The sequence below is a fragment of the Pinus tabuliformis genome, chromosome J, assembly GCF_031772625.1.
Source record: "Pinus tabuliformis cultivar Carrire ecotype Pingquan chromosome J, CPIR1, whole genome shotgun sequence".
NCBI lineage: Eukaryota > Viridiplantae > Streptophyta > Pinopsida > Pinales > Pinaceae > Pinus > Pinus tabuliformis.
In genome coordinates, this window is record NC_142295.1 from 25878255 (window position 1) to 25900990 (window position 22736).

Below are 22736 nucleotides of genomic sequence, written 5' to 3' on the forward strand. Positions count from 1 at the left end.
ACAGCCTATCTCTTCACGTAGTCTCTCAATGCAGCCGAGGGGGTTATTCCCAATGTTGTCAGACAGTGGGCTACCCTCCCTCTCTCCTAGGCGCCTATCTCCCACTCCTCAATCTAGTGGAACTTGCCTATTCCTTTCTACACCATGTTCCCTCCCCTTTTTCAAGCACTCCTCTCCGCAATCCCTACTAGATTACCCGTCACGGCCTTCACAGACTATTAAAGCATGGATCCCCCCAAACTGCTTATTGAAAAACCGCTTACTCTCCCCACCCTCCGGTTTTCTCAACGGCATTCTCACTTCGAATATGCTCAACAATGGTGATTATCCTTAGAAGAAGGTTGACTCCTTCCCTCCTCCAGCTGGCCCGACAAAGAAACCTTCTCGAAAATGTATAAAACGTTGGCCTAAAGAACCCTATTTGGGTTTAGTGAAAGAAGTTTAGTTGAACAACATCCAGGATATGGAGTACAAAGTGGTTAGTCGCTTCGTCAATCGAAGAATGGCAATGGTTGTTTTGCACAAACGGACCAAAATTCACCTAAAACCCTTGCTAAGGTACTCACCCCGTTGCATGTTGTTTGCAAAGGGCTCGAAGCCTAGGCCCCTAGCAGACCTTGAACACTGAGGATGTTGGGAAAATCTTGGCTAAAAAATGGTCTTGGGGCATGTTGACCACTGGAGTGGCACCTGATGATTATATGAAGACTCCATACCCAACGATGTACCAAAGGACACTTGTATCATCGATATCATCAGATCACCAGAGTTTTTAAACTACTTCTACTTCTCATCATTTTCTCTTGTACACAGATTCCACGCCCTATGGGGAATTGGAATAAGTGATGCTAGTAATGATGAGTTTTTAGTCTATAACAGGCCTAGGTAGCTTGGGACCTTGCCAACAAGTGAGTATTACTCTGGAAGGTTTTTTTCACTTGGTTAACTATCATCTCCCTACCAGGAGTTAATAATTAATTGAGTTTTTTCCTCCAAATTTACCCCAAAGCCGAAGTACAACTTGATGGTGAGGTATTGGGCGAGTCCTAGTGTCTAGAGTCGATGTATATTATCATACTAGATCACACAAAAAAATTTGTGGAATTTGGTTAGGTCTAGGCAGTGAATTTTTAATTTTTTAGATTTCCCGCAAGTCAAAAATTGAAATAAAAATTGTATGTGTATTGTAATAAGTGTTGTCTAGAGAAGTTGTATGGGGTATGAGTAATAAAAATTACATCTTTCGCCCTCAAATTTCAACTATGACATACTTTGAGGGGTTAATAATGTGTTCTAAACTCTCAAAACCCACATTTCCTAAGTTTAGTGGAAATTGTGGCATTTAATTAGGCTTGAATTAAATAAAACAGAGAGAAATAAATTATTCCATGTTATAGAATGACTTGGAAATTATCCTAAGTCAAAGAGTTGAGTCAAGGGACATGTGGAGGATCATTGAGCACACTACATCATAAATACACCATTATTTCATAAAATCGAATTTCCCAAAGATAAATCAACAGTTGCACATGTAGAAAATCAAATTAATTAGAGGAGATCAGTGTCACAGGGTTTGGCGAACTTAAACCTTCAGGTTCAAAATTCGGCGAACCTCAAAAAAAATTGAAATTCTTTCAGGTCCGCCGAACCTGAAAGTCAAACCTGTTCAAACTCAAACCCCATTCGAACTTGAACCTGAAAGCGAACCTTAAGCCGAATTTAATCGAATTCAAAAAAATTTTGTTAAGGTTTGAATTAGGTTTGGCAGTTATCTGGCGGGATATGCGAGTTTGTCTGTGATGCCACTAAATTCAGCTGGATTTGCGGCTTACCACTGCTGGATATGTGACCACCTAATATGCGAGTTATTAAACTGGAAATGCAAGTTATCATGGTTACGCGGATTATAACGGCATAATATGCGGATAATTAAATTGGAAATGCGAGTTATCGTGGTTATGTGACCACTCGATACGCAAGTTATCAACTGATAGGCGAGTTATTAAACTGGAAATATGAATTATCATGGTTACGCGGATTCTAACGGTAGAATATGCGGATAATTACCCTCGTAAGCAAGTTATCAACTGTTTCTATGCGTACTATTCCAGGATATGCGGATTATCACCTCAAGATAATCAAATAATTACGCTGATATGCATGTTTTCTGTCAGTTTATGCGAGTGATATATCTTTGTAATCTCCGCACAACATGCGGATTATCAACCCTAGATATGCGAGTTATCAGATACACGAATTATCAACCCTAGATATGCGAGTTATCAGATGTTACGCGATTTATCACCAGAATACGCGAATTATCATCTAATAAACGAGTTATCAGTGGATACGCGGATTATCATAGCAAGATAAGCAATTCAATACGCTGATAAACACGTTATCTCGGTTATTTATGTGAGTATTTTCAGCCTGAAATGCTATTAATCACCGCATATCTCCCGAATATGGAGATTATCTAGCAAGTGTGCAAGTGACCAGTGTCCGTTTTGCTGGTTTTTCCATTGTGCCAATTCTCCGTGCAATTTATGCGAGCAATCTACAATGAGTTCTTAATATAGTTGTATTGTAATGTGTATGTTTAAATTTTGATTATGTTTTAATTATGTGATTTTTTAAAAGATTACTAGTATTTGACATTCATTTAAATTTTGAACACTGAAAATTATGTCATTTCCTTTTGCAAACTACTATTGTGTATGTTTACATTTAACTAGATGTTAGAATGATTACATTATTCATGTATGTTTACTAATAAGAATTTGTATTCATGTGTTTATGGATCGATTTTTGAATTTTTTATTATTTTGTCATATATATATATTGAAAAATATGTATAGTCGAACCTAATGTCGAACGTCATTCGAACCTGATCGAAAAATTCGAATTCGAATCGAACTTAATCGTTGTCGAACTCAATTCGAACTCAAACCGTGTGACATTGGAGGAGATCATGCACTGAAGGAATATTCTATGGAATACTTGGACTGAAGATTATGTGGGGCCTCCTCTTACAGTTATCTCAGGTGCTTCTACTCTTAGCACTCCACTCTTGAAGATTACAAGTTTCACATAAAGGAATCACACAGTTCCTGGGGACCTACATAGAGCTACCTTGGGATCATCTACAGATGTGGCATCACTTAGTTTGAGTTTGCAATGGTTGACTGGAATTATCATGGTACTTGGATTCGCTCATGGATGAGTTTACTATGCCATGTATGGAATTCAATTTTCCTAGAGGTGCACATATGGAATTTGATTTTCCTCTGATGTCTCTATTTTCTCCACATCAAACTTGACTTATCTTTCCTTGGGATTTGCTCCAAGTTCAGTTCTCACATGGATTCTTCCTTGGGATTTTCTCCCAACTCTCTATATAATAGAGCCATGGGCTCTCATATTGTATCATGTTATGAGCTAGTGGGCTTGAGGAAACTTTCTCATTTTGTACTTGCATACTTGCTAATATAGTCAAGACTTCGGAGCTATTTGGTTGGTGTTCTCTTGGCGTTATGGGGTAATGTCCTTCCATGATCTTGCTATTATGTTTAAATTATTTTTCATATTTGATTGATATTAGTTTATATTTGCCATTTAGCTTGGATTGATGTGTGCAAGCTACTTTGCACATATCATTGATTTAAAGTAGTATTCTAGAAATAAACTTGTCAATTCATTTTCGGATGAATGTTTGGTTTATCTTATTTATTATGTTGTTCTAATCCTTTTGCAAACCAATACTTGTTCAAGTGTGTAGAGAAGTTCTATTTGTATTTGTGTGCAAGAATCTAACTGGGCATGAGAAAAGTCTCACATAGATCAACTCACTCCTAGATTCAAAGCGACTCAAGACTCAGCGATTTTTCACCCCAAGTCTTTCATCCAAAGAAGAGCAAGAGGGAGTTTTCTTACTCACTAGCTACTTGATCATCTATTTCATTTCAAATTTAAATACTTCTTTGATTTTAGAGTTTTCAAAGTTATATAAGTTATTCAAGAGCAATTTCTAAGCTAGGCAAGTATGGGGGTTCACTCTCATTACTTGAGCTAGCGTTTTGTATATTAATTTGTAATATAGTTTTGTTTACTTTTGCTCTCTTCTTACACTAATACCTTGATTTGTTTTGCAGCCCATAGATTCTAGCATTGGACAACAAGGATCTTGAAGAAGAGGTGCCAGAAAACTACTAATCATTGTGCATGCAGGACCTTCCACACACTTGAGGACTGATTTTCTAAGGGAGGTCGTAAGCACTAAGGGACAACAGCAACTTACCTAGGCCGTGAGCCTTTTGGGGCTTGCAAATTTATGTTTTAGAGAGTTTTCCATTTGCTTTTGTTGTCATATTTGAGAGGGAGACTCTAGCTTTGCTAAGCTCTTATCTTTGTAAAAATCTCCTTCATTTCTTGGGCAGCCCTCTTAGAGGTTTTTCTACTCATTGTAACCATTAATAAAAGATAAAATTTTGCTTGTGGGAGCTTGAGATTTTTCCCATGGCATCCCTCTTCCTCATTTAAAGGAAAGACCTTTGTGAGTGGATTGACTTTGTTTCTAGTTTTTCTAGCTTTCTCATATTAAATTTCATTTTTGCATGCTTAAAATTAACACAACTTCACTCCACATTCCATTTTGTTGAATTCTGTATCTAATTTCTAACATGCATAAGTTTCAACATTGACAAACTTGAGCAATTTCATTTCATGTGTAAACACTTTATCTTGTTGGCAAGTTTTTAATTGTTTCATAACTATTTGGACACATGTTTCACTATTTGGTCAATTTATGTTATATGTTTTGGTAACTATTAGAGCATTATATTTCACTTGAAACAATTGTATCTTAAAGCAATTTATTCCATTTAACTTGCCTACTTTCCATTAATTGGTGCAACACATGAGTTCATTTTCACTTCTGGTTCTCAAGTTTAAATCGTTATTGCAATGAATATTATTCCATTCATTTTTAGTTTGAAGCATTGCACGTAGTATTTAATTGAGAAATTAACACAACTTGCATCTCATTTAGGCATGTTAGCATAGAAGGCCCCAAGCCTCACTAAAATTTCACCTCCAACATACGTTGGTTGAATAAACATTTTAGAAACCCTATACTCCTCTATTGACTCCTCACTATGAGATCCATATCTTTGGGCGAGAGTGAAATTTGAAAAGTTCAATTGCAATCTTGTTGTAGAGGTAACTAATAAAATTAGCCAAGAGCATTATTCCATTACATTTACTTTACTTGTCTCTTGATAGTTTGAGTTTTTGTTAAAATTAACAACTAAGGCCAAACTTCATGTGGGTCATCTTATTCATGGATGATGATATTTTTATTAGATTTCTCTCGTCGAGAGGTGTAGGATTGATCTAAAGATCATCCGATTCCAATAAGTATTTATGGAGATATGAATTTATTTTGATTATGGAATAATTGTCAAAGTCGGCCAGCAACTTATGTAGGCTCAGAAGCCAAACAGTCGCATCTATTCAACCCCAACGTTTTGCTTATAAATACAAGGAGTATTCTCCTCATTTACACACTTCACTTTCATCACATCTCTCTCTCTCTCCTACACAGAAAAGAGTCTCTTCTCTCTCTTGCGCAGAAAAGACTCTTCTCTCACACATGTGGAAGGAAGGACGCAGATTTTAGGGCTGCAACTGCAGATCAAAAGTTTGACCAACATTGACCATCATTCTCTCTCTCTGGACTGCGCAGTAGGTGAACCTGACTCTCTTTGGAAGGCCGCATTTTTTGGTGAAGGAATCAAGGGGATCCGATGGTCGGTTTGCAAGATATTGACGGCCCTAGTTTAGGGCTGATCCAGGGTTTGCTGTTGTTAATGTAAATCATATTTTTGTACTATTTCCCTCTGTTGAATTATTGAATATAAAACAAGATTTGATCAAAGGGTTTCCCCATATTGGGGTTTGTCCCTGGCTAGTCGCCACATCTTGTGTCTCTTGTCTTGGCTTGTTTTCTGTCGATCGTTTAACATTCTATCTGCACTTTACTTAATGTACATGTAATTACTAATCTGTGGATAATAATAAGAAAGAAAAGTAAACTGCTTTAAGCATAGAACATACCATAACTTAACATGGTATCAGAGCTAAGGTGAAGACAAAGCCCGAGCAAAAGCAAGAGCAATCACCAAAAAGAAGATTGGCAAGGCTATCCTAAAAGAACTATGGGGTCCTCAACGCTCTTCCCCGTCGAAGACAAGCTCCGTGAGAAGTCTGACTATCACAAATGGAAGATGTCTCTCGATCTGACTTTAGAAGATCAGGGAGTGTTGGACCATGTGAGAGGCAATATTGTTGAGCCTCCATCAAATGCACCTGCTGCTGCTAGGAACAAATGGAAATCCGGAGAAGTCAAAGCAAAGAAGATCATCCGGGACTCTATCGACAAGCGCTTGGTGGCCTATGTTTCTGAGCTGAACACCTCCACAGAAATTTACGATAGACTGGTGAGTTTATTTAAAGTTAATGATTCAAATCAAGTTCTGTTTCTTAGAAATAAGCTGAAGGAAATTAAGAAGGGCAAAGATGAAAATATGCAAGCATATTTCTTAAGAATCACCGAGATCAAGAACAATCTCCTATCTATTGGAGAAGTAATTCCTGACAAGGAAATGTCACTCACAACTCTTCGAGGACTATCATCTAAATGGTATGTATTCAAGACTACTCTCCTTAACAATAATGTAATTCCTGGATTTGAGGAATTAATGGCAAGATGCATTCAAGAAGAAGCAAGGATGGAAGAACAGGAAATGCCCGCACTTAAAGGTCATCCCGCTGCCTTTTCTTCTCATGCTAAAAGAAGAAACCATTCCAAAAGGAAGACTGGACCAAAGGGTGGAAAAGGACGATGTTATCATTGCAATAAACCAAGTCATTATGCAAGGGAGTGTCCTGATAAAAGGAACTCACACTGGGATGATGATCAAAATCCCTCTCAAAGCAATCAAAGAAATGGCAGGTCAAATGGCCGAGGTAAAAGGAGTGCTGGAAATCAAGGAAGAGGACAACCATTCAAGAAAGCAAAAAATTCTAGGTATGAATCTAACACTGTTGACAATAAGCAGGATGAATATTATCTACCAACTGCTCTATCTACCTTTGCTCCTCCAGACTCGCTGGGAAATTGGCTTATTGATAGTGGTGCCTCAAGGCGCTTCACTGGTTACAAAGACGTTCTCCATAATATGATAGAGAAAGAAACCAACCTGGAAATTGTCCTTGGAGATAATATGAAATATCTCGTGAAAGGTGTAGGCAATGTCTCTCTTAAATTGAATGAAGGTAATACAATCCACCTACAGGATGTATTATATGTACCTGATCTCAAAAAGGACCTGGTGTCCATTTCGGCAATGGAAGACAAAGGCTACAAGGTGGCTTTCAGCGATGGCAAGGTACGTGCATGGAAAAACAATATTAAAAATGCCTTCACTCTTGGGTTTCGAGTTGATTCATTATATCAGGTCGGAGGAAGTCCGCTAGGTGTCATGTCTTGTGACACATCTCTTTAGTCCGAACTATGGCATCAGAGGTTTGCTCACCTTCATTATAAAGCTCTACTTGATGTAAGAAAAATGGTGACCGGGATGCCCGAGTTCAGATTAGAGCAGGAAGGTGTATGTCCCGGATGTGCTGAAGGAAAGCTAAAAAGGGGACCATTCCCCTCAAGCCAAAGCAAGACCTCCGATATATTGCAGTTAGTTCACTCAGACATATCTGGTATGATGCCTGTGAACTCCTTGGGAGGATATTCATATTACCTCACTTTTACAAATGACTATTCTGGCAAGACTTGGATATACTTCTTGAAAAAGAAGGATGAAGTGTTCTCCTGGTTTCGACACTTTAAAACCTTGATCGAGAATCAAACCGAAAAGAAGATCAAGATCTTAAACACTAATAATGGGACTGAATATGAATCTAATGAGTTTCATGACTTTTGTAAAGACGCTGGCATTAAGATGGAGACTACTACACCTTACACTCCTGAAAAGAATGGTGTGGCAGAAAGGAAGAACCATACGATTGTGGAAGCTATCCGTGCTATGCTCCATGATCAAAGACTTCCGAAGTTTCTATGGGCCGAAGCTGCAAACACCGTCGTATATGTACAAAACCGATGCCCCCATCAAGCATTGGGTTCCAAGACTCCCGAAGAAATGTTCACCGGTAAGAAACCTGATGTATCTCATTTTAGAATTTTTGGAAGCCCTGTATATTTTCATGTGCCGAAAGAGAAAAGGAACAAATTGGGTGCATCTGGAAAGAAAGGAATCTTCGTGGGCTATAGTGAAAATACTAAGGGCTATAGAATCTATGTAGCCAGTCAAAGGGAAGTCGTGATTAGTCATGATGTCACCTTTGATGAAGATATGGCTCTCAGCAAGGTGAACAATCTTCCTACAGTGAGGAGCTCTCAAGAAGCTAACATCAGGGAACCGAAAGAAAAAGATGATGAAACAATGCCCGATGTGGAAAGAACCCATGGATGTTATTGATCCTCCTCCACCTAAGCCTTCCTCCTCTAGGAAGAGGCCTTCATGGCTTAGGGGGATACTTGACGATGCTGAAGGACATGTTGCACCCCGAGAAACCTTCCGTGAAAGTAAGAAACCAAACAGGTATCAGGGATACCTGACCATCATGAGCACAATCATTCAAAATGAGCCTTCATCATTCTCAGATGCTGTCAAGCATCAAGTATGGAAGGATGCTATGACTGAAGAATATGAGTCTATTATGAAGAATGATGTCTGGGAAGTGGTTCCCAGACCCCTGGACAAGACAATTGTCACTTCTAAATGGCTTTACAAGATAAAGCATGCAGCTGATGGAAGTACGGAAAAGTATAAGGCTCGTTTTGTTGCTCGTGGCTTCTCCCAGAAGGAAGGTATAGACTATGACGAGATATTTGCACCTGTTGCCAGATATACCACCATCTGCTTGAAAACTACATCAGATGGATGTTAAGACTGCGTTCTTGCATGGTTCAATCAAAGAAGAGGTCTACATGGAGCAACCCGAAGGATTTGAGATTTATGATCGAAAATCTCATGTGTGCAGGTTGAAGAAGGCCCTCTATGGGCTGAAACAAGCACCCCGAGCATGGTATGAGAGGATCGATAGCTACTTGATGAAGTTGGGATTCACTAAGAGTGAAGTTGATCCCAACCTTTACTCCAAGGTTGAAGATGACAAACCTCTCATACTAGTGCTATATGTTGACGACCTCTTTCTAACAGGTGCAGACCCTCTCATTCACAAATGTAAGAGGGAGTTGGCTTCTGAATTTGAAATGAAGGACCTAGGACTGATGCACTATTTCCTAGGACTCGAAGTTTGGCAGAAGCCAGGGGAAATTTTCCTATCTCAAGGAAAATATGTGGTCAAGATATTGGAAAGATTCGGTATGGTGGACTGCAAGCCCGTAACTACCCCGATGGAGCTTGACTTCAAAAAGTTAAGCGATAGTGCTGTTGGACCTGTTTTACGAAATGCCACTGAGTATCGTCAACTCATCGGAGCATTAATGTTCTTAGTGAACTCTCGTCTAGACATATGCTTTGCAGTCAACACGTTGAGTCAACATATGGTTGAACCTCACCACATACATTGGATTGGTGCCAAGAATCTGTTGAGATATCTTCGTGGCACAATTACTTATGGGTTAAGATACACTGTCGGAGATGTGAGACTACTTGGATATACTGATGTTGATTGGGCAGGCAATGTGGTGGACCATAAGAACACTTCCGGGTGCTATTTCTCCTTGGGATCTGCTTCGATATCCTGGATGAGTAGGAAGCAGAAGTCGGTGGCTTTGAGCATCGCTGAGGCAGAGTATATTGCTGCTAGCATGGCCTCCTGTGAGGCAGTCTAGTTGTGAAAGCTCTTCAATGAGCTATTTGGATTTACATTAGATACCACCGTGATTCTATGTGACAACCAAAGCGGGATCCGTTTATCAAGAAATCCCGTATTTCATGATCGCTCCAAGCATATCGATATCAGGTACCACTATATTCGAGATATGGTGTAGCGAGGAGCAATAAGGCTCCAACATATCGGTACAGATGAACAGGTCGCCGACATTCTGACAAAGCCCCTAGGAAAGGTCAAATTCCTGACTTTTCGAGAACGACTTGGTGTCGTTCAGACACCCTCTGATGAGGTCAAGTATGATGTACTGAGCTCTGGGAGCTCCAGGGGGACGCGGGGTACTTCTTGGAGCGACATATGACCACAGGGTGACTCACCATCCCCTGTTGGTGCACTTGGTACAGGGTAAAAGGTTCAACCTTCCCCTGTGACACCCCGTGGCGACTATGGAACAGGATGATTAGTTCTCCTATGGGCCTGGATGATGTGTTCTCCATGGCGATTGTGGACAGGATGATTCGCTCTCCTGTGGACAGGATGATTCGCTCTCTTGTGGGACAGGATGATTCGCTCTCCTGTGGACAGGATGATTCGCTCTCCTGTGGACAAGATGATTCGCTCTCTTGTGGGACAGGATGATTCGCTCTCCTGTGGACAGGATGATTAGTTCTCCTGTCGAGGCATCCTACCCATGCAGTCTGGGACTCATGGGAAGTACCTCTCATCTGATCAATGAGCAGGGAAATGAGGATAGGGACCATAGTAGTACCGATGGACGCATCGTTATATCTACCGTACTCCCGATGCTAAGATGGCCTTCATTGATCTGGGATCAATGAGACTAGTTTGGGACCAGTGAGACTGGTACACACTCTGAGACTGACTTCGGGTCAGTGGAGGATGGTATGATACATCCTCGATCATTCTTCTTCATAATTCGAGCAAAGCAGAGCAGAACCGAGCAAAGCAAAGTAGAACAGAGCAGAGCAAGAAGGGTCAAGCCATACAGGTCAGTGCATTTGATGGATGGACAGCAGTGATGGTCCGACAGAATGCAGATGAAGTTCTCCCTAGTTGAGAGGGAGTGTTAAAATTGGCAAATAGGGCCAAACTTCATGTGCGTCATCTTATTCATGGATGATATTATTTTTATTAGATTCCTCTCGTCAAGAGGTGTAGGATTGATTTAAAGATCATCCGATTCCGATAAGTATTTGTGGAGATATAAATTTATTTTGATTATGGACTAATTATCAAAGTCGGCCAGCAACTTATGTAGGCTCAGAAGCCAAACAATCGCATCTATTCAACCCCGACGTTTTGCATATAAATACAAGGAGTATTCTCATCATTTACACACTTCACTTTCATCACATCTCTCTCTCTCCTACGCAAAAAAGAGTCTCTTCTCTCTCCTGCGCAAAAAAGACTCTTCTCTCACACATGTGGAAGGAAGGACGCAGATTTTAGGGCTGCGACTGCAAATCGGAATTTTGACCAGTGTTGACCATCACTCTCTCTCTGGACTGCGCAGTAGGTGACCCTGACTCTCTTTGGAAGGCCACATTTTTTGGTGAAGGAATCAAGGCGATCCGACAGTTGGTTTGCAAGATATTGACTGCCCTAGTTTAGGGCTAATCTAGCGTTTGTTGCTGCTGATGTAAATCAGATTTTTGTACTATTTCTCTCTACTGAATTATTGAAGATAAAAGAAGATTTTATCAAAGGGTTTCTCCATATTGGGGTTTGTCCCTGGCTAGCCGCCACATCTTGTGTCTCTTGTCTTGGCTTGTTTTTTGTCGATCATTTAATGTTCTATCTGCACTTTACTTAATGTACATGTGATTGCTAATCTGTGGATAATAATAAGAAAGAAAAGTAAAGTACTCTAAGCATAGAACATACCATAACTTAACAGTTTTCATATGCAAAGTCTATTCCAAAAAAGAGTATTGTAATTCTTTCAATTTTGCAACAAGTGCTTTATTTTCATGCTTCAAATCTAATTTCATATTGATGTCTTAGTTTAGCATTTAGCATTTTCTTTTTTCACATTTCCAAGCTAATTACTAATTGTTGGGTTTTGTCAAGATATGTTTCACATGTTTTGATTCATAAAATTGATTATCTCAAAAGCATTTTTGTATCTTGCAATATCTTGTGCTAACAATTTTTTGTTTACATTTTAGAGTTACTTTGTTTTCTATTTTGAGAGCATTGCATTTTACTTTGAGCAAATATATCTTTAAATTGTTGAGCAAATTCCTTATAAAACATTGGTTTTATGGTTTTCTCATGTTAATGATTGTCATTGTTATTTCAAGTTGTTCACATCATATTTGCTTAAAAATCCTTAAAAGTAATCCATTTTCATTATAATACTCTCCTAGAACCTCACATCTTAATTTAGTTTTCCTTTAGGGACCACCCCCCATAGCTAACCTAGGAGATAGCTTAAAAGGAGAGAGTTGGGATCAGTGTGACAACTCCTCCTCTTAGTTCCTTGCCACCAACCACACCTTGTGGGGTTAAAGGCTTTTCTTACTCAGTTGTAGGTAGGTGTAGGCGGCAAGCAATTATAAGGGAACTCAGGCCCTCCTGTTGAAGAAATGGACAATCAATTTCAGCGCGAGGGTAGAAAAAATAGATCTAGTGCCTATTTGGGTTCAGCGACCAACCCTTCCCCCAACTTTTTTGGTCATAAAGCATTTTTCAAAAGGTCGGATGTTGAAAATGTAGCGAGTGAAGGTCTTGTGGCTTATGCCTTAGCCAGTGAAGACAACGGATTTGTCTTTCTCTAGCATGAGTGAGAGCTCATGAGATAGACTTCAGTTACGATGATTTTTTTCTAGTTTGTTGGAATAATCATCAAGATTGCATGCGTACAATTGGAGCTTCAGTGATGTGGAGTGTTCTTCAGTTTGACTACAGGATGAGGTGGCAGTTACAAGTTCAATTAGAACAAGCTTAGTCTTCAGTGTTGATTAGAGAAAGAATGAGTTAAGAATCTAGTGTTGATTGGAGAAAGAACAAGTTTAACTCTCACTTAACTCATAATCATAACTCAAACTTCTAAATTGAGCTAGGCCTACTTGCATGCTCGAATTGGGTCTATAAAGAGAAGGACAAAAGCACAGGATCAATCAATTCTTGTGAGATCATTCTTTGTGTGTGAGGTGCACAGAATTGAGGAGCTTGTGCACAAGGAAATAGGAGATTTGCGCTAGGAAATAGGAGTTCCATTATGCGCTAGGAAATAGGAGAAGTGTGCAAGGAAATAGGGCCTCCAATGTGCAAAGAAATCGAAGCAGGGATGAGGGGATTCTCAAGGCAAGTCTAGGCTATTCAGCAAGAGAACAATTGTGTTCTCATAGACATATTGTTGGCTACAAAAAACAACATGAATGTAATAGATCCAATTGCTCAAGAACAAACAATTAAATACCACAACAAAGAAAGCAGGTTTTCCCTTTCGGGTTTCCTGGGTAAACAAGAGTGTCAATTTGTGTGCATGTATTTTTATCTCTCAATTATTTTTCGTTGCTTATAGATGTTAAGAAACTTTGTATCTTGATGAAAGTAAATCTGGTTTCAGTTTTCAGTAATTCATCTTAGTTGTAGAGTTTCAAGAAAATTAACATGGTATCAGAGCAGAGTTCAACATAAAGACCAGCACCAAATTGATCAGTCAATGAAGAGCGGTTCAGGTTGAAGGCTTGCGCTAGAGTTTTCAAGATAAGTTTTTGGATAGCAGGATGTCATTCCAAGGACTAAGGGAAAATCATTGTTTAGAGGGAGCTTCTAACTTTTGCTCATGGTGGGAGCGGATCTCAGTGGTGTTGGAGGATAATGGGGTGCTAAAATTAGCAAAGAATCAAATAGTACTACCTCAAGCTTCCCAACAGTTAATCCAACATAACAAGAATGACACCAAGGCTCAGAGGATCATTCTTGAGGGGGTCAAAGACCATATTATCCCTCATCTCCATGGGAAGAAGACAACATATGAGATGTGGAAAGTCATCTTAGATTTGTATCAAGGTTCCAGTAATGTCAGGAAGCTTTCTCTAAAGGACAAGATAAGAAATATTTGGATGAGCAAAGGACAGCCCATCATTACGTACCTTTCCAAGTTCACCCATGTTCGAGATGAGCTAGCTGGAGTGGGCGATACTATAGCAGACAATGACCTTGTGAGTCTTGCACTACTGGGACTTCATAAGTCTTGGGAGAATTTCCAGGATGCAGTCAATGGCACAGAGAATATTCCCATATGGGAAAGATTGTGGTTAGACTGTATCCAAGTAGAAATCCGAAGGGAGAAAAGAATTCAAAGATCAGTGATGACAAAGGACAAGGAGAACTTTTCCTTGGCAGGCAAAGGTAGCAAAGCTAAGGGCAAGAAGAGCCAAGGCAAGGCAAAGTCCAGTCAGAAGGGCGAGAAGAAGAAGAAAGATCTAAGCAAGATCAAAAGCTTCCACTACCACCAGTTCAGGCATTGTGCCATTAAGTGTCCTAATAGGAAGAAGGGGTCCAGTAAGGACCATGTGGCTACATCAGCTAAAGTAGATGTGTTTTCTTCTCAGTTCAAGAAAGACTTGTCATTGATAGCTTACATGGCAAGCTCAGTAGGAAACAGCATATGGTATATTCATTCTGGAGCATCCTTCCACATGACCAGGAAAAAGGAATACTTGAGCCAATTAAAGGATAAGGACATGCAGTTTCACAATGAGCTAGGAGATGATAGCAAGTACTTGACTAGGGGAGTTGGTACTGTTAGCTTTGAGAGGGAGTCTGGTAGCTCTCTCCATCTCAGGGATGTCCTCTATGTTCCAGACCTTAAGAAGAATATTGTTACTATTGCCACCCTAGAGAACAAGGGCTATGCTGTCATCTTCAATAGAGGTAAGGCTTACCTCAAGCACTTAGTATCTGGAGCAGTGAAGCAGATTGGTATGAGGATGAAGAATCTCTATAGTTTGCAAGTTAAGACATGAGCAGCGTTAAGCAGCAAGGCAAGAAGTTCACAACGCAGAGACGTGGGAGAGCTTTGGCACAGACACATGGAGTATTTACATCATGGGGCGCTGAAGATCCTTCAACAGATAGCCATAGGACTACCACAATGTGCATTCAATCAGCATGATGTGTGCAAGGGGTGCACACTTGGCAAGTATGCCAAGTTATCTTTTTAGGGCCAAGACAGCAGAGCCAAAGGGATTTTGGAGCTTGGTACATTCAGACGTATGTGAGCCCTTCTCTTCTCCATCACTCATGAGACATAGGTACTATGTCACAGTCATAGATGATTATTCTCGAAGACATAGATCTTTATGAAGGAGGAGGTCTTCTCCAAGTTCATGAAGTTTAAGGCCTTGGTAGAAAACCAGGCTGAGAAGAAGATCAAAGCATTGAGGAGTGACAATGGCAGGGAATATGTCTCCAATGCCTTCAGGGACATGTGTGCCAAGGAGGGCATTAGAAGAGAACTACAACACCCCACAACTCTCGGCAGAATGGGGTGGTTGACAGGAAGAATCGTAGCATAGTTGGAGCAGCCAAGACCATGTTGCATGACCACGGGCTACCCATGTTCTTGCAGGCATAGGCATGCAACACTGCAGTGTTTCGGTAGAACAGGAGTCCATGCAAAGATCTTGGACAAGTTACATTGGAGGAGGCTTTCACAGGCAAGAAGCCTGATGTTTCTCACTTATGCATCTTTGGCACAAAAGTTTATTGTCAGGTGTCCAAAGAGAGCAGGAAGAAGCCAGAGCCCACAGTTGAAAAGGGAATTTTCATGGGTTACAATAAGACATCTCAGGGATACAGGGTGTATATACCATCACTCAAGAAGACAGCTATCAAGCGGGACGTGAGGTTTGAGGAGGACAGAGCTCTTAGTGCATCCTTGGAGCGAGAGCAAGTTGGATAACCTAAGAAGGAGCTACTCGCACCCAAGCAAGAGCCTTAGCCAATATCACAAATTGAGTCTTAGCCAAGTAGCAAGCAAACCGCACAGCAAGATGACCAAGAGTCATTACAGGATGAGGAGAAGAGACTAGGATGAGTGGAGACAGCCACTCAGTCAGTGACTTCCATCACAAGGAGGAAGAGAGCCAAGTGGGCCGAAAGGTTGATTCAGGAGGACCGGGACCGAGTTGAGACTCCTAGCTCTATGTGTAGGCAGAGCAAGCAACCATAGAGGTACACAAGATATATGGTGTCGATGAATAAGTTGTTCGACACAAAGCCTTCATGTTATGAGGAGGCAGCCTCTCAACAAGTTTGGCAGGATGCCATGGTGGAGGAATATTCCTCCATCATGAAGAACGATGTCTAGGAAAATGTGCCACGCCTAGAGGGAAAATCAGTAGTAGGCTCATGTTGGGCGTACAAGGTGAAGCATGGAGCAAATGAGAGTGTGGAGAAGTACAAGGCCAGGTTTGTGGCCAAGAGGGCATTGACTATGAAGAGACATTCGCTCTAGTGGCACATTATTCATCCATCAGGACGACTCTAGCACTTGCAATATAGATGGGGTGGAAGATCCACCAGATGGACGTGAAGACAACATTCCTCAATGAGGTGGTTGAGGAGGAGATTTATATGGGGCAGTCAGAGGGGCTTGAAACTTTCAGCAAAGACACTCATATTTGTTTGTTGAAGAGAGCTCTATATGGGCTCAAGTAGGCACCGAGAGCATGGTCCACTCGCATTGATAGCTACATTCAGGGATTGGGCTTCACTAAGAGTGAGGCAGATGCCAACCTGTACTACATCACGGTTGGAGGTCTTCCACTCATTCTAGTGCTCCATGTTGACGATCTTATATTGACTAGAGCAGAGAGCTTGATTCAGGATTGCAAGGTAGACCTTGCAAGGGAGTTTGAGATGAAGGATATAGAGTTTATGCACTATATCCTCGAGATAGAGGTATGATAGGGTGATAGGGAAATCTTCTTGGAATAGGGAAGTACACTATAGAGATCCTCAAGAGGTTTCATATGCAAGATTGCAGTCCCATGACCACACCTCTAGTTACAAAGTTGAGGAAGGTGGACCCTAGCAGAGAAGAGCAAGCAGATGCTACATTGTACAGGCAGCTCATCAGGTCATTGATGTACTTAGTCAACACACGACCTGACATATGTTTTGTAGTGAACCAGTTGAGCCAGTTTATGATGGATCCTACCAAAGTTCACTAGGTCATTGCGAAGCATGTTATGAGATATCTCAAAGGCATGGCAGATTATGGATTATGGTATGGACAAGTTGATAGAATGAGGCTTAAGGGCTTCATAGATGCAGATTGGGCAGGGATCTCAATAGATAGGAAGAGTACTTTAGGTTATGTCTTCAACATTGGGTCAGTAGTTGTTTCCTAGTTCAGTAGGAAGCAGACATCAATTGCACTCAGTTCAGCATAGGCTTAATACATGGCTGCCAGTTTGGCAATGTGTGAAGTTATCTGGATGAGGAAGTTGCTTGTGGAAATTTTCAATCAAGGGATGGAGTCCACTGCGATACACTTTGAAAATCATAGTTGCATTAAGCTCTCTGAGAATCCAATGTTTCATGATTTCTCCAAGCATATCGAGATTAGGTATCATCATCACAGGGATTGTGTGTAGAAAGGGATAGTGAAGCTATTGTACATTCCAATAGAGGAGCAGACCGCAAATATCTTGACCAAGGCATTGACAAGAGGCAGTTTCGTCTATTTCAAAGATAAGTTGGGAGTTGTACAGAATCCCTTCCTCGCTAGTGAGGCAGTTTCGTCTATTTCAAAGATAAGTTGGGAGTTGTAGCGAGTGAAGGTCTTCTGGCTTATGCCTTAGACGATGAAGACCACGGATTTGTCTTTCTCTAGCATGAGTGCGAGCTCATGAGATAGAATTCAGTTACGATGAGTTAATTTCTAGTTTACTAGAATGATCATCAAGTTTGCATGCGTAGAGTTGGAGCCTCAGTTACATGGAGGTTTCTTCAATTTGACTACATGGCGAGGTGGCAGTCACAAGTTCAGTTAGAACGAGTTTAGTTTTCAGTGTTGATTGGAGAAAGAATGAGTTAAGACTCCAGTGTTGATTGGAGAGAGAAAGAGTAAAATTCTCAATTAACTCGCAATCATAACTCGAACTTCAAAATTGAACTAGGCCTCCTTGCATGCTCGAATTGGGTCTATAAAGAGAAGGACGAAGCCACAAGATCGATCAATTCTTGTGAGATCGTTCTTTGTGTGTGAGGTGTGTAGAACTGAGGAGCTTGTGTGCTAGGATCTCCCCCTCAATACAACCTACGATCTATAGGTTGCCCATCGTTCCCTCCCCCCCTGCATTTGCTCCTCCCATTTCTAATCCCAGTGATGGAATGGGGATTATCGAAGATCTTTCTACGTCCTCCTCATCCAAGGGTCGTAAATCTTTTCTCTCAAAAGCCATGCGTAAGGCTCGTTATGAGATACAAGCTAGGAAACAAACCTCGATTCAAAGGACACTTAGAGCTACAAGCCCTACAAATAGTTCATCATGAAAGTTCTTTCCCTAAACTGCAAGGGTCTAGTTAGCCCCTCCAAAAAAATGGCTTTGAAAAGACACTTTGATCGCTACTCTCCTTAGGTCATCTTCCTCCAAGAAACCTTGTTGGAGGGAGAAAAGGCCTCCAAGGTTATGCACTCTATCCTTTCAAATTGGAACTTTTTTACTATTGATGCAGTGGACAGAATCGGTGGCCTAATCATAGGTTTGAACCCCAAACCTATGCGACTAAATTCAGCTTGGTCCTCGAAATCTTTGCTTGCAGCGGACCTCTCTTCTACTGATCTGAACTCAACTTGTCATTTATAAATTTTTATGAACCGTATCATGATAGACAGGAATTCTAGTCCTCTGTTGCTAGTCTTCTTCTCTTCAATTCTGATCGTGTTATTCTAGGTAGGGATCTAAATTTTACTTTGGGGAACTGTGAATTCTAGCAGTCCTCTACCAAACCAAACCCTCTATCAGACTTTACGGTTCTCCTCCCGAAAATCTCAACCTCTGTGACATCCTTCTAGCAAATCTCATGCCTACTTGGTCAAATAATCGAAGTGGTTCAACCAGAATTGCTAAACGATTAGACAAATTTCTTATTTCAAAGAGACTGCTAGATTCCAATCTTAAAATAAAGCAATGGTCCTCTATTAGGGGAAGCTCGGATCACATGCCATATTCTTGGACCTAGATTCATTTCTTGATAAATCGCCCAACAGTTTCAAATTAAACCCCAACTAGTTAGATGATCCCTCTTTGTTATCCCTTCTCAAATCAGACTAGTCCCATCTCTCCCCTGACTCCCTAGAATCCCCTTCCCTACAATTCCAAAGGAATCTCAAAAGAACCAAGGAAATCATTTGCGATTGGGCCAAAAAAAGAAGGAAGAATCTAACAAAACCTTAACAGATATAGAATCCAATATACAATCACTTTGGAATCAACTCTCCTCTCCTGATGCTCTAGTCGACCTCCATGACCAAATATCTACACTCAAGAAATTTAGGAAGGTGATTCTTCTTGGCCGTGAGAAGGAATGGTGTTTAAAGAACCAAGCCCTTTGGCTCTCTACAAGGGATGACAATACCAAATACTTCCACAGAGTGGCAAACCACAGAAAAACTATAAACACCATATGGGGTATTATGGGGTACTCTAGTGCTTTTGCCACCTCTTTCTAATATTGCCAGTGAGGGTTGTGTTGAATAATGTAGCTATGGTTGGTCTTCATAATCATTGATGTATTTATAATACTATGGAAAAAAAACATGAAAGAAAAATTAAATTTTGAATTAGAAGAAAGGAAATCGACAAAACCACCTATAATCAAGATCCTTGAAAATAGTTCATACTCACATAAATAACATATTTACCATAAGTTACTACCCACCATAGTTTAAGCAAGTATTTGCATAAAATATAGGATAAGGAACAAGATGTAAATAAATATACTTACCAGGAGTTACTGCCCACCATTATTTATGTGTTCTTCAACACTTCAACAAATATGAGTAAAAATGTAAATGTGCAAACTTACTAGAATTTAATTTACAAAGGGACGTGATATAATTTACAAAGAGGCATGTCTCTTGGGTATCTTGAGTATAAAATACACTTGAAACTCTTCATTTTATACATTCACTTATCACACACATATCTCTCTCACACACATTGTGATCTCTACTTTCCTTTCATGGTTATTGGTTGAATTTCTAAAGTGTGATTACTTGATGAAGATAAAACAACTATGATATATATTCACAAGTAATTACCATAGTTTAGAAATAGTGTTTACATTCATTGCACTCTATTTTTTAACATGGTATAAGAGCTTTGGTGAAGCAAGGAAGTCAAAGATCACATCTAAGGCTACGCAAGAAACTGAGTTGATCTCTGTCTACTAGCGAAGCTAAAGATCAAGGGCACAAGTTCACAAGAAGGATATTACAAGTAGACATGCTAGGCTTGGTTGATCTCATGCAATTTGTCTCTGACAAACGCTGAAGGACTTGTGTCAAAGGGAGTAGTTGTGGCAAAAAGAATTGCCTTTGGGAGAAGTCAAAGAGCCTCGTACTAGCTTCAGAGAGAGTAGATCTCTGAGTGTGAAATTATGGACTGTCATTGACATTGTCAAGCTAGATAGTTAACATGCTGAAAGGCTACAATGGCCGAGGGAGCAGCCCAAATTACCACAGCTAGATATGTTTCAGTGTGAGAGAAAGCACCTAATCAAGATAACAGGGAAGCAGTTGTGGTGATAGACCCAGTAAAAGGGTTGGTGTACCAACATGGTATAGTTGGTCTAGGCAAAGTCAGTGATATTTTGAGATTTGTCTCAAATAGTGAAGCACAACTACAGATTCAGATTAGATAGAAAGTGTTGAAGACAGAAAGAGTTCATCATGATATTGTTTCAGTCTAGGCTCTGTTATGAATATGAGCCTGTTGCAGACATCTGTTGCACGCCATATTGTAGTGGCCAAGTATATTGCAGTTGGATTGGCAAGTTGAGAAGTAGTATGGCTTCAGAGGCTACTTGTAGGATTGTCTTGATCAGGTGCAGGTGATGACCATGATGATAGGTCGAAGCACCGTGATATTTAGTACCGAGACATGGTACAGGAAGAAGCAAAGTGGGTTCAGTATTACTCTACAGTATAGCAGATTGTTGGCAAAGCCTTTGTCCCTATGTGAAGTCTGTATATATACTTCATGGACAAGTTTTAGACTTGTTGAGAATGTCTCTCTCATTGAAAAGGAATGTTGATGAGATAGCATTGTGGACAGACATTCTTCTTATGTCAATTATATTGACCAGAATTAGGAAGAATGGTCCTAGAAACCCAAAATTACTCAGATAGTGTGTGGCCTTCTAGCATCAAGTTCATTAGCATCAGGCCCAGAATTACTCAAATAGAGTGTGACCTTTGGGGATTCACCATGTGTTAAGTACCAAACAGAATGATGGTGAACCAAGACTAGTTTATATCCCATGGATTAGATAGATCATCATTATGTTGACTAGTTTATGCTAATAACGTGCCATGTGTTAGGAAAACCGATCAAAATTATGCTGAGAATGCACCATGTGTCAGAGGTACTGACCAGAATTATGGTAGCCTGTTGATGATGTTGATTTACCATGTGTCAAAGATGTTTTGACCAGATTATGGTAATTGGTTGATGTTATCGATGTATCATGTGTCACAATTGTTGACCCAATTATGGTACTTAGATTTGTTATAACCTTTTCTTAGAAGAAATCTCTGTCAACAAATAATTTTTCTTCGATCTCAGAATTATGGCAAATTTGGAAGTATTTGTGAGCACACTACAACAATAATAAAAGTTTGAAGTCTGAAGAACTACTATAGATGTCAAGTAACTCAGATCAAACCTTAGCCTCAAAGCGAATCTCAGTCTATCTGAAGGTCGAGAGTCTTCTAAAATAACCTTAGAATACTATTTGTTTTGGTGACTAATATTGTTGTGTTATGATTAATGTCTCTAGAAGGTTAAGTCATTGGAGTAGATTGTTCTCGGTCCTAAGTATAAAGATTTCTCTATTCAAGGTCAAGGATCTTGAAGTGACCATGAGAAGATCATAACATGGAAGAATTTTTAACATCATTGAAGTTGTTTATAAAGGTCTTGGAGATGCCTAGATACTTGTAATCAAAAGCCTAGATGAATTTACAATGAAAGTCAAGCTTGATAAAAGTTTCCATGCATAGAATACTATAATGGGAGAACTAAGTTTAAAGATTGATGACTTTTTGAATCGTTGGAATGAGTGTTATGCATCATCATTGCAATCTCTTATCATCATAAGATAAGCTCAATCAAAACTCTGAAGAATTGCATCATAAGATTCTAATATACCAAAGGTACATGGATCTAGCAATAGAGGGAGAAGAAATGGAAGAACAATGCAAAGCCTATAACAAAAGGATCTATTCTAGAATCAAGATTTGAAGATCTGAGCTTAAGAGGGAGCAGGCAGATAAGCAAATTGGAAATATGCATGTCTGTGACTAGAGATGAGAGAATAAAAGAATCTTCGAGTAAGAGGGAGATCATGTTTTTCTCCAGTTGTCAAGACTTTGAAGAAGCCTCAAATATTTTGAAGGCCCTTAAGGATTCATGTGGAGTAACTATGATATTTTGTACCAAAGAAGGGGCAGATAATTTATGTTAGCTTCAAAGGGAGCTCGAAATGATCACAGTAGAATGTCTCAGATTGAGAGGGAGTTGACCACTAAATGT

General features: G+C 40.0%; 1 protein-coding gene across 2 annotated transcripts in view; it reads right to left on the reverse strand.

Moving 5' to 3' along the window:
* Positions 1-22736, reverse strand: part of LOC149225253 (Sterile alpha motif (SAM) domain-containing protein) — a 162953-nt gene that overhangs the window by 86222 nt on the left and 53995 nt on the right. The gene's annotated exons all lie outside the window — the stretch shown is intronic.